This window comes from Marmota marmota, unplaced genomic scaffold, assembly GCF_001458135.2.
Source record: "Marmota marmota marmota unplaced genomic scaffold, marMar, whole genome shotgun sequence".
Taxonomy (NCBI): domain Eukaryota; kingdom Metazoa; phylum Chordata; class Mammalia; order Rodentia; family Sciuridae; genus Marmota; species Marmota marmota.
In genome coordinates this window covers 6075846-6088831 of record NW_026000205.1, presented here as the reverse complement: position 1 = coordinate 6088831, position 12986 = coordinate 6075846, and the positions used below count along the sequence as shown (strand labels likewise).

Sequence of the window (12986 nt, the reverse complement as noted above, 5' to 3'; positions counted from 1 at the left end):
TTTGACAAACCCAACAGGATTGTTCAATCCTCATGAACCTAATGTTTATGGGGCTACTATTGCTCTGTGTGAGGAGGAAGCCAGAGTTCCAGATGCCAAGAGATCTATGATGTGACGTCAGGTAGTGACAAGTGTTCCAGAGAGACTAAAGGGAGGAAGGGCTGGGGACATGCTGTCTTCACAAGTTGGCCCTCAGAGGGATGATATGAAGAGGGGGCAGATGGACAGGGAGAACTCTCCCTACCGAGGTCATGGCAGGTGCAAAGGCCCTGAGTTGGGCGTGAGGTTGGAGTGTACGAGGAACGGGAAGAGGGGGAGGAAAAGTAGGCCAGGGGGACAGTGGCAGGAGGAGGCGTGTGAGAGGCAGGCGCTCTCTGGAGTTTGGGTCTATTGTTGTGACAGTTAAGTGAGCTCCAATGTGAAGAGCGCTGCAGAGGGTGAGTGGGTCCCGGGACTGCCTGGTGTCAGTCTTGCCTTTACTGTTGACAGTTTTTGCCCGTGAAATACTGCATCTCCCTGCTCCAGGGCCACAGTGGGAAATGCTCACGGATGGAAGAGGAGACCCAGGAATCTCGAAAAGAGAAGGACACAATACCTTGATTTTACTTATTTATTTTTATGTGGTGCTGATGTTTGAACTCAGGGCCTCACACGTGCTAGGCAAGTGCTCTACCGTTGAGTCACAAGCCCAGCCCAACATTCACTTTTATTCTACCTGAGTTGTTATCATTGGAATTCCTACAGCAGGATTGAGTCCCAGTACTATTTATGTGATTTTTTTTTTTTAAATGCAGTCGGGATCAGTGGTGCACGCCTATAATCCCAGCAGCTCAGGAGGCTGAACAGGAGATTGCGAGTTCAAAGCCAGCCTCAGCAATTTAGTGAGGCCCCAGGCAACTCAGCGAGACCCAGTCTTTAAATGAAATACAAAAAAGGCTTGGGTTGTGGCTCAGTGCTTAAGTGCCCATAGGTCCATTTAATCCCTGGTACAAAATATATATATATATATTTTTCACACACACACACACACACACACAGAGCTATCCAAAAGCCCATCACTGTCGAATGGACAAACAAAATGTGGTGTATCCAGATAGTGGAACATACTGCATCAGGTAGTGACAAGTGTTCCAGAGGGACTAAAGGGAGTCCCTTTAGTAAGAAGAAAAGAAACAAGGCAAAGCTTAATATATGTTAGTTGTAGATAAATGTTGCCAAGCACTCCTGTAATCCCAGAGGCTTGGGAGGCTGAGGCAGGAGGATTGTAAGTTCGAGGCCAACCTCAGCAACTTAGCAAGGCTCTCAGCAATTTAGCAAGACCCTGTCTCAAAAAATTAAAAGGGCTGGGGATGTAGCTGGGTGGTAAAGCACCCCTGGGTTCAATCCCCTGTACTGAAAGAAAGAAGAAAGAAGTGGTTAGTGTTGAAGGGTGTGCTCTGTAGGTTCAGGCTGGGGGTTGTTTAAATAGGATGGCCTGGGAAGACCACAGGGAGAGGTCACCTGAAGGAAGGGAGAAAGAGATTAATCAAGTTAATATCTATAAATTGCTTCGAACCATCCTGGTACAGAGTACGCCGTACCTGTTAGTTCCACACTTGTGGATAACTGGGGGTCGGACATCGTAGACAGAGGGAATGGCCCTGAGGTCAAAGGGGGAAGGCCACTGGGCTGCCGAGCTACAGGCAAGGGGCAGCGCCAGGAGGTGAAATCAGAGAGGTAGCAGGGGCCAGACCTGCAGGGCTGGGGGTCATGTGAGGGAGTGACGTTCCCCTAAATGAGAAGGAAGCCGCTGGCGGGTTTGAGAAGTGAGCCCTGGTCACCATCGGGCCTGCTGCCGACCACCCTCCTCCCTGCCCTTCTTCAGCTTGAGTCCACCTGCCCCCCAGGGCCGTGCGTGGCCCACCTTACCTCCTCCCTGCACAACCTAGGACTTACAAATCCTTTCACTGGATTTTTCAGTAGGAGGTGGGTGGTATTCTAGGAAATGGTAGCTTTCAGGTGTAGAGGGCCGGGTAGCTGGAGTCACTTAGTTCTGAATTCTGATAACTGTTCCCTGAAAGATGAGTCTGATACAAACCTGCTGTCACACAAGTCACCCCTTTGTAGAATTCCCCCAAGTCCATGTAATGCCATTGGAAAGAAGGAAACAGAAGTAAGCATGGACTTAGAAAAAAATAAGAAATCCTAAAAAAGGTTACTTAAACAGTGGAGGAAAGTGGTTAGACCTCAGGCTTGTCTGCCCAGGATTCACATCCTGACTTTGTACCTGGCGCACTGTGGGCTCTGGGAAAGTTTTATTCTCTTCTCCTTTGCAGCCAAGTGGATCTGAGAAGGTGTAGAAGTGTGTGTCCCACATTTGTGTGATGTTTTTCCAGAATTGGATATTTCTATTGTAGGACCCCTTCCCAAGATCCCCATCATGTATGACATAACCATTTTTAATTGGTTGTTTGGTTTGGGTACTGGGGGTTGAACCCAGGGGTGCTCTACCACTGAGCTACAGCAGCCCGTTTTATTTTCTTATTTTGAGACAGGATCTCCCTAAGTTGCCCAGGCTGGCCTTGAACTTGTGATCCTCCTGCCTCAGCCTCCTCAGTAAGTGGGATTACAGGTGTGCACTACACTTAGCCAGGATAGAACCATTTTTAAAGATGACATTGTTAATAATAATATAAAGACTGAGACTTTCAACTCTCTTTCCAGCTAGCTCTAAAGTCATCCACAGCTCCACCCACTTGACCTCATTCCCAGAAGCTCTTCCTGTCCCTTCGATACTCCAGCAATTAACTTTAACTTCATGCATTCCTTCTATTAGGGACTTTTTATGACTCTAGACTCTGAGAGGGTCCCAGATACTGCCAAGAACTAACTCACAGTAGGTGTTCATTAAAAGCCTTTAGAATGAATTAAAATGTTTGTTTGTTTTTAAGCCTATACTGCTGAATAAAAAGTTGACAATCTGAATATCTAATCCTCCAATTCTCTTTGAAACTTGCCGGTTCACAGGTTCACAAGCTCCAAACTGTGTTACAGGACAAAGTCCCAGTGGCAAAGTTCTCTCCAGAACGGGTCCTGACCTATTTCCCCAAACTTTTTTCCCTAATCCCTCCCACCCAGTTCCCTGTTCTCTTAGGTTTCTGTACGTGCTACTTGTCTTTTAAGACCCTGCTCCTGCATCACTTCTTCAAAAAGACGTCCTGCAAACCCAAGCAGAGCCGTCTGTCAGCGTCTCTGCAGCAGGATTTAGCTGCAACCGCTCAGCTGACAATGCTCCTCCAAGCCACCAGAGGGAGCTCTCTAAACACCAACCAGACTTGGTGACTCCCCGGACTCCCTGTTGCTTTTAGGATTAACAGTTAAGACAACAACTGGGTGGGACCCTTGTCCCTTCAGAAACTTGGCACTGGCACTGTAGCCTCTCCAGGGCTCTGTTTCTGCACGGGACACTCAGGTAGATTAAGGAGATTCTGTCCCACAAAGCATTGGAACAGCTGCTGGACACTTAGGAAGTTCTCAGACCCTGCTAGCTGCTGTGACACTCAGGCTCTCAGCAGGAAACCGACAGCCAACAGAAACTGAGTAATTGGGGAGAGTTTTAATAGACTATTTATCAGGGCGGAGGCAATGGGTAGGGAACCTACAAAGGGTGGTGTCGCAGCACCAAGGTAGGAGATCTTACCACACCAGGCCAGAAGGGCGACCATTACCAGAACCCAGGTGTGTGAGGACAGGATCTCCTGGAAGTATCTGTGGCCTTCTGTGGGAAGACACAGCCAGCCCAAGACACATCCCACCCACTTAAGGGAGGGAGCTGTGGAAATAAGCGCCCACCCTCCAGTCTCTCATCAGAGTTCCCTGGTGGTCAAATCAGACAGGAAACTAGAGGTCAAGAAAGCCCAAATGTCGTACATCCTGATGAGCCCCAAGGTACAATCACACTCCCAAGAGATGGTGGGGAAAGGAGGAGAGTGAAACTGAAGAAGCAATTAAAAAATAATCAGCCAGGCACGGTGACACACACCAGTCATCACGGCAACTCAGGAGGCTGAGGCAGGAGGATCTCAAGTTCGGGGACTTGAGATCGGCAACTTAGGGAAGCCCCAGGCAACTTAGTGAGACTCTGTCTCAAAATAAAACATAAAAAGGGCTGGGGATGTAGCTCAGTGGTATAGCATCCCTGGGGTCAATCAATCAATCAATCAATCAATCAAATGTTTGGTGAGGGTGTTGAGTCAGTCAAGAAATTTGGAAAGGATTGGTCAGAAGAGTCAAGAAAAAACGAATTTCTCTGGGGCTTCTCATAGAAATCACAACCACTTCCTTGCAGCCTAGGGCTGCCACGGAGGAATAAATTATGCCAACCGTCAAGTCTCACTCAGTTCTGGAGGAAGCCTGTCAGGAGAAAAGTGCAGAGAGGAGAGGGAAAGACAGCACCCTTGCTTCTCAGAGATCTGTGATCAATAAATCAGTTAACATCTGAACTCAAAATTTGTTATTCATTCAACAGTCACCTGGTGAGATTGTCCTCTGTGCCCAGCCCTGAGCTGAGTGCTGCTGCCAACCCAACCCCAGCCCTGTCCTCAGGGACTCAAAGTCCAGTGGCAAAGGCAGGTTCATTCCATAGAAACCCATAATCTCAAGTGGTCAGACCAATTACGGGGCAAACCCTATGGAAGGAAGCTGACCTAGACTGGTACTCAGGGAAGGCTGCCTGGTGGAGAGGGTATCCAAGCCAAATTTGGAAGGAGTATGTGTCAACCAGACAGAAGGGGGGCGGGGAGAACAAGGGAAAAACCTAAGGAACAACAAACCCAAGCAAAGCCCTGCAAGTGAGCAGATGCTTACAGTAAACCAAAATATCAGAGCAACCGGAATATAAATGTAAATAAAAGGTAGGGAGAGGCTAAAGATAAGCATAGTCGGCAGAGTGAGGAAAGGACAGGTCCTAGACGGCCTCCTGAACCCTGGTAGAGCATTGGGATCTTATCCTGAGAGGGTTAGGGAGGCATAAAGAGAACACAGGCAGTGGAGGGTTTGACCAGATTTGCTGCTGATTCCAACTGCAGAAAAAGTGAAGGTTAGCATAGGCTGAGTTATGCTGCTATGACAAACAGCTCCAGAATTCAGTGGCTTAAAACATCAAAGGTTTATTCTCTGCTTGTGTGACATTTGCTATGGACCTCTATGGACGGACCCATCCTCTTTTTCTCCCTCCCTCTCTCCCTTCCTTCCTTTATTTTTTTGTGCTGGGGATGGAACCCAGGGCACGCAGGTAAGCATCTACTGCTGAGCTACAATCCCAGCTCAAGGACTCTTTTCTACCATGTCCTCACTCTAGGTCCCTGACTAACAAAAGCTCCACCATTTGGAAAGTTGTCATGTCAAAGAGGGCGAGAACATGAAGCATCTCACACACTAGCTCTTAAATGCTTCCACCTGGAAGCAATACTTGTCACTGCCGCTCTTACTCATTGGTCGTGGCAAGCCACCTGGCCATGCATTTCTTCAAGGCCTGGGAAAGAGGGACCCCTCTCTATGCCCAGAGGTCCAGGAGCACAGGAAACTGCTCAACAGGAGCAACGGCCTCCACAGGATGTAAAGGTGGAAGCGGTCAGAGCAGGGAGCAAACAGGAGAAGGGTGGCCTGGCTCAGGTGGTAGAAATGAATAGGTTTGCAAAACATTTAGGAACAAAATCCCTTCCGAGGGTGGGTGTAGATACAGACATGGTAGCTAATTAATACGTCCTCACAGCAACCCTGTGAAGCGGGGACCAGTATTGCTTGCGTGTTACAGATGAGGAAACCGAGGCAGGGAAAGTGGGAACTCACCAAAGTCATGAGCTCTTGGAGGAATCTGCACCCAGCCGACCAGGCTCCCGGCACAGAGAAGAGAGACGGGCTCCTACACAGACTGTGCGCTTTGGTGAGCACGAGACCAGGGGGTCTGCTATCTGTCCCACCAGAGGCCTCAGTGGAGAGAAAGCTCGTGATTCTTGAGAATGCTGAGGGAGAATCCCACAGCTGTTTCCAAGTAAGAGGGTGTGGCTGGGAATGAAGAGATGTGGGCAAATCCTGTCTCCAAGGAGCTGGAAAAATCCCCTTGCACAGCGAGCTGCAGACTCAAGTGCTTCAGGCTCTCTTATTGCATTTATTTCTGTTTGTTTACAGCACTAGGTATGGAACCCAGGGGTGCTCTACCTTTATTTTTTTGAGACAGGGTCTCACTAAGTTGCCCAGGCTGACCTTGAACTTTCAATCCTCCTGCCTCAGCCTCCCGTGTCGCTGGGATTACAGGCGTGGGTCACCCTGACCAGTGCTTCAGAATTCTTTATCTTTGTGTGAAACAGAAAGTTGGAGCAAGCTCCGGGTGATGTCCCAGACCACCAGGGGGTGTGTAGGAGGCCTTCTCCAACAGGGGTCTCCAGTGTTCTCCTCTAGAAGGAGAGAGCAGCCTCTCATTTAGTGACCCTCCTTTCCAAATGGGGAAGCTGAGGTTCAGAGAAGACATGCACTCTGGCCAAGACTGCACAGAGTAGAAGGGTGGGAGATATTCATCAGAAGAGGACTGGACATTCGGACAGTGGCCCCTCCATCCCATGGTCACTTAATTTCTTTTCCAGAGGCAAAGGTGTTTATTACCTGGTGGATATTTATTGATATTTTAAGGCACATACAGCATTTATACAAAGATCATCTTTTTACATAAGGGTAGCAGACTGTTCTGCATATTTTTAAAAAATAGGCTTCAAGATCTTTCCAGATTTACACAGCGATGTGTCCTTTATTTTGGCGGGGAGGGGGGTACTAGGGATTGAACTCAGGGGCACTCGACCACTGAGCCACATCCCCACCCTATTTTGCATTTTACTTAGAGACAGGGTCTCACTGAGTTGCTGAGAGCCTCACTTTTGCTGAGGCTGGTTTTGAACTCTCAATCCTCCTGCCTCAGCCTTCTGAGCTGCTGGGATTACAGGCATGCGTCCCTGCGCCTGGCTGTGTCTTTTTATTTATTTGTTTTTATGCTCATAAAGCATCACACTTATCTAAATGTACCATCTTTAAATTATCCTGTCATTTTCTGATGAATATCTAGCTTCTTCTAGTTTTGTCGGGGGAGGTTGTTTTTGTTTTGGTGCTTGGGGATTGAAACGGTCCTAGGTTTGCTTCTTCCTTTAATCCAATGTAAAGAAAAATGGTTTGTGCATTATAATGGGATTCCTAGGTCACCCCATGGCACAAAGACAGAGGATAGAGGGTCTTCTTCTTCTTCTTCTCCTTCTCCTCCTCCTCCTCCTCCTTCTTCTTCTTCCTCTTCCTCCTCCTCCTCCTCCTTCTCCTCCTCCTCCTCCTCCTCCTCCTCCTCCTTCTTCTTCTTCCTTTTTCCTGAATGAAAAGAGAGAGTATGTTTGCTCTAAATGTCACCCCAACATCTAAGGCACAGAGAAAATGGCTATCGTTAGTGAATGTGCCACACAGAGAAAATTTGAACTTGAATTGCTATGTTGCTATATTTAATTGCTATAATTACTTGCAAAGATAAAGGGGGAAAATAGGGGTAAACAGGACCAAAATTCTATTTGGAGAATGTAGAGATCTGCGGGTTACAAGGATGACACATCCCTGCGAGCTGCCAGCTTCACAGTTGAAAATAATTGAACGTTTCTTAAAATAATCCCAGGAAAAAAGTGATCGACATCTGTCATTTCAAAAGACATTTCCAAATTTCCCCCTGTGTAACAGGTGGATGGCCCAATCGCAAAAAGCACCTTTTGTTCTCTGTATTTTTAAAATTGTTTCACAGCAAGAAGATATTTGTATATCACTTATATAAATAAAATATAGCCAGGTATGGTGGTGCACGCCTGTAATCCCAGTGACAGGGGAGGCTGAGGCAGGAGGGTCACAAGTTCAAGGACAGCCTCAGCGACTTAGTAAGACCCTGTCTCAAAATAAAAATAAAAAGGGCTGGGATGTGGCTCGGCGGTGGAGTGCTTGCCTAGCATGAGTGAGGTCCTGGGTTCCATCCCCAGCCCTTCAAAAAATAAAACAAAATAGAGCCCTTCATTAAAAGCACACACCTGGGAAGAACAGAAACCAGGAAGGCTCGTTTAAGCAAACTCACCCTGTCATTGTCCCCAGCAAGCCCTGCCTGATGTTAAAATCTATTTCTCACACGTGGACTGCAAAGCCGAAACCTTGGGGAAAAAACAAACCCTGGGCAGAGATCTTGTCATTTTCCGCATGGTGGCTTTTCACCTGACTATTCTCCTGCTCTTTGTTTCCTTCCCCTCCCTCTCTTCCTCTTCTTTCTCTAGCCTCTGTTTTGGCAATCCCGAGGTTGAACAGCTAGGAAAAGTTGGAGCTGACTTAGGGTTTTAGCCTGACCTCATAGCACCCTACAAAGGGAATGTTATTGCTCCCCATTTGACAGATTGGGAAACTGAGGCTCAAGGAAAATAAATGGCAGATACCAAAAAACACAGACTAGTTCCAAAGAACTGTCTTGCCTCGTCGTGGAGAAATGGTATCAGTGCTTGGATCCCAAATCGGGAACCACCATTTGTTCACGGAACCCAGTTATGAGAGGACGAACTCCAGTTTTACCAGTGTGTAGCTGTCCATCAAAACGGCACCATTCACCTGGTGCGATGGTGCACACCTGTAATCCCAAAGGCTCAGGAGGCTGAGGCAGGAGGATCATGAGTTCAAAACCAGCCTCCATAAAAGTAAGACGCTAAACAACTCAGTGAGACCCTTTCTGTAAATAAAATACAAAATAGGGCTGGGGATGTGGCTCAGTGGTCGAGTGCCCCTGAGTTCAATCTCTTGTACAAAAAAAAAAAAACAACAACAACTGCAAAGTTTAATGTGGTGGCCACAAGCCATGTGTGGCTCTTTAAGTTAATTGAAATTGAATGAAATTAAAACCTCAGTGTCCCACATCGATCCACTTCAAGTGCTCAACGCCTGCATGTTGTCTGGCCACGTTGTACAGCACAGACTGCCAGACACTCGCATCATGGTGCAAATTTCTACCCCAGAGCTCAAGCTGGAGGTTGCTTTTCAAAGACCCAGAAATTATTCTTTCCAAAGGAAGGGCTGTCAAAAGATCCTTTCCAAAGATCAAAACTAGAATAAGCAAGGTATCCATCAGAAGGGGACTGGATAATTTAATGATGGTACATTCATGAGGGCCTCACTTTTGCTGAGGCTGGCTTTGAACTCATGATCCTCCTGCCTCAGACTCCTGAGCTGCTGGGATTACAGGAGTGCACCACTGTGCCTGGTCATGTGCCTCTTATTCTTTCCTGGACTCTCCGCCTCTGACCTATCATTAGCATAAATCCAGGTGTCAGTTCACCGTGATCCTAATGGCCTTGATGAACGTCATTTTAAACATCTCGGTGGGCGGAGTCAGTGTGGTGTTTAGACTGGGATCAGTGTCTCTCCTTGGCTTGCCTTAGAACAGGTGAGTCCCAGGAAGAAGCCAGATGTGTCGTTTGGGGTGGGACAGGTCCACATTCATCGTCTATATTTATTACCTGTGTGGACTGGGCAGGTGCCTTCACTTATGTGAGTCCAGGTGTCTCATCTGTGCCATCACACATGGGTAATGTGAAAGTGTGATGCTTTATGAGCATCAAAAAAAAAAAAAAAAGACATGTATCTATTAATCTAGAAAGATCTTGAAGATAATGCTGTTTAAAAAGGTAATATGCAGAATGGTATGTTCCCATTATGTGAAAAGCCCCAGGTCTCTCCGATTGGTTAACTACTCTATCCGCTGGTTTTTTGTTGTTTGTTTGTTTGTTTGTTTTTTGTTCTGGTTAGTTATACATGACAGCAGAGTGCATTTTGGTTCACATACACAATGGCAGCACGACTTTTTATTTCTCTGGTTGTACACGATGTGATGTAAGTCACACCACACGTGCAGTCATACGCCCACTGGGTTTTTAAAATGATTTTTGTCATATTTCTCACATAGCTCACTCATCATTAAGGAAAAAATCCCATTAGCACAGACCCCAGCTGGAGTTTGGGTCCTTGGCCCCCATATCTGATGGCTGTAAACTCAGTAGCTTGAACCCCAGATCTTGCTGCTGTGTGAACCACGTGATGCAACAGGTGCGTTATGAGTGGAAAAAGCAGAAGACACAGGGTTCAGGAATAGCAGCAGCTACGAATTACTAAATGCCCTGCCCAGCCAGGGTGTGAAGGCCCAATCTCCACCAGCCTCCTGCTACCCTAGGAACCCCGTGTGATGGCACAGATGAAACAACTGGGCTCACACAAGTGAAGGCACCTGCCCAGTCCACACAGGTAATAAGTATAGACGATGAACGTGGACCTGTCCCACCCCAAACGACACTTTTGCTTCTTCCTGGGATTTACCTGTTCTAAGGCAAGCCAAGGAAAGTCACTGATCCTAGCTGACTCTGCCCACTGGGATGTTTAAAAATGACGTTCATCAAGGCCATTAGGATCACGGTGAACTGACACCTGGATTTATGCTAATGATAGGTCAGAGGCGGAGAGTCCAGGAAAGAATAAGAGGCACATGACCAGGCACAGTGGTGCACTCCTGTAATCCCAGCAGCTCAGGAGTCTGAGGCAGGAGGATCATGAGTTCAAAGCCAGCCTCAGCAAAAGTGAGGCCATAGGCAATTCAAGTGAGGCCCTATCTGTAAATAAAATACAAAATGGGGCTGGGGATGTGGCTCAGTTGTTGAGTGCCCCCAAGTTCAATCCCTGGTACCCTTCCCCTGCCCCCCCCAAAAAAAAACCGATGGAAAATAACACGCAAATATTGTTTTATAAGAGTTCAGAGTTTCCAGTGATAAGGGTACAGTGTCTGCATAGTTCCTGGCTTGTACAAACAATGACTGTTTTTAAAAAATGGAATGAGGGGCTGGGGTTGTTGCTCAGTGGTAAAGCGGCTGTCTCGCACCTGTGAGGCACTGGGTTTGATCCTAAGCACCACATAAAAATAAATAAAATAAAAGTTTTGTGTCCATTGACAACTAAAAAAACTTTTTTAATGGAAGGAGCATTTTGTAGGCAAATATCTACTCTCTATAAGTTGCAGAAGACACAAAGACAAATAACACTTGTCCAGTGCAAGTGCCTGAAAATCCAGCTACTCAGGAAGATCACTTGAGCCCAGGAGGTCAGGGCCATTCTAGACAACATAGCAAGATCCTGTCCCTTAAAAAAAATAACGAAATCAGCACTTATTGAGCACTTCTAAGATGCCAAGTTGTCCTGTTTTATATGTAAATATACTCATTTTAATCTTCACAACTACTCTAAGAGGTAGGTGTATTACCACTATTTATTTTTGGTAAATTATCATCATGTGTTCTTTCTTTTAATTTTTTTCTTCTTTTTCTGTTACTGGGGATTGAACCCATGGTCATTTAACCACTGAGTCACATCCCCATCCCTTTTGTAATTAATTTTTTAAATTTATATGTGACATCGGGATGCATTATAATTCTTTTTTTTTGCATTATAATTCTTATTACACATATAGAGCACAATTTTTCATATCTCCGGTTGTATACAAAGTATATTCACACCAATTCGTGCCTTCATACATGTGCTTTGGATAATAATGTCCATCACATTCCACCATCTTTTCTAATCCCCTGCCCCCATCCCTTTTTTATGTTTTATTTTGAGACAGGATCTCACTAAGTCCTTAGTGCCTCACTAAATTGCTGAGGTTGGCCTGGAACTTGGAATCCTCCTGCCTTGGCCTCCCAAGTTGCTGGGTTTACAGGCGTGCACCATTGCAGAGCTCTGTCGTTCTTTGTGTTTGATGACATTGATTTTTTTTTTTTTTTTGGTACCCAGGATTGAACCCAGGGGCACTTAACCACTGAGACATCCATTTTTTATTTGGACACAGGGTCTCGTTAAGTTGCTTAGGGCCTCGCTTAAGTTGCTGAGGCTGGCCTCGAACTTACAGCCTCCTGCCTCGGACTTCTGAGTCACTAGGATTACAGGCATGTGCCATCACCCCAGCAACACTGATGTTTTTCAGAGCAGAGATCAGTTATTTTGCAGAATGCCCCTCAGCTGGGGCTTGTCTGATGTTTCCGCATGATTAGATTCAGGTTGTGCATGTTTTGCCAAATACCACGGAAGTGAGGCTGTGGCCTTGCTCAGTGCCGCCTATCAGGAGGCACATGATGTCTCTTTGTCCTGTGACTCGTGATGTTAGCTTTGATCACTTGGTTAAAGTGGTATCTGCCAGATTTTTCCTTTTATGTCACTATTTCCCTCTGAGGAATTAATTAGTATCTTGTGGAGAGAGAAACGGAGGGCATATCCTACAACCCCTCAGGTTTGCACCCACTGATCTTAGCATCTGTTACTGATTCTTAAATGAATCGGTGGTTGTTAAGAGGAGATGCCCAGCATGTTCTGATTCCGTCTTTCCTTCTACTTTCATTAGTGGACTTTTGACCACAAGGAAAAACTTTTCTTCTTTCTTGTTTATTTGTATCAATGTGAACTCATATTTAGCCATATGGATTCCTGTTTATTTCAGTATGAACTCATATTTACCAATAAGGGTCATTATTTATTCAATGAGTTATAATCCTTTTTTAAAATTTTCTTCCTTTTTTTTTTTTTACACAATACCTTTATTTTTATGTGGTGCTGAGGATCAAACCCGGGCCCCGCCCATGCTAGGCGAGTGCTCTACCGCTGAGCCACAATCCCAGACCAATAATCCTTTACTATTATGGCTTAATTTAATTCTCAACTTGTCCCAGATTTGGTCATAGGCAGCCTCTTCAAGATGTGCTCCTGCCTTGCCCGGTGGCCTGTGCCTGTAATCCCAGCCAGTCGGGAGGCTGAGGCAGGAGGATCACAAGTTTGAGGCCAACCTTAGCCATTTAGTAAGACACTGTCTCAAAAAAAAAAAAAAAAAAAAAAAAAAAAAAAAAAAAAAAAAAAAAAAAAAAAAAAAA

The 12986-nt window shown here is 46.0% G+C and overlaps 1 long non-coding RNA gene across 1 annotated transcript in view; it reads left to right on the top strand.

Annotated features, from left to right (window-relative positions):
• Window positions 1-2723: 2723 nt before the first annotated feature.
• The window catches only part of LOC125612597, a 20991-nt gene continuing 10728 nt past the window's right edge, over window positions 2724-12986 (top strand). The window contains exons 1-2 of the long non-coding RNA XR_007343064.1: window positions 2724-2762; window positions 4450-4453. This is a non-coding gene — a long non-coding RNA (uncharacterized LOC125612597). The remainder of the gene's footprint in view (window positions 2763-4449; window positions 4454-12986) is intronic.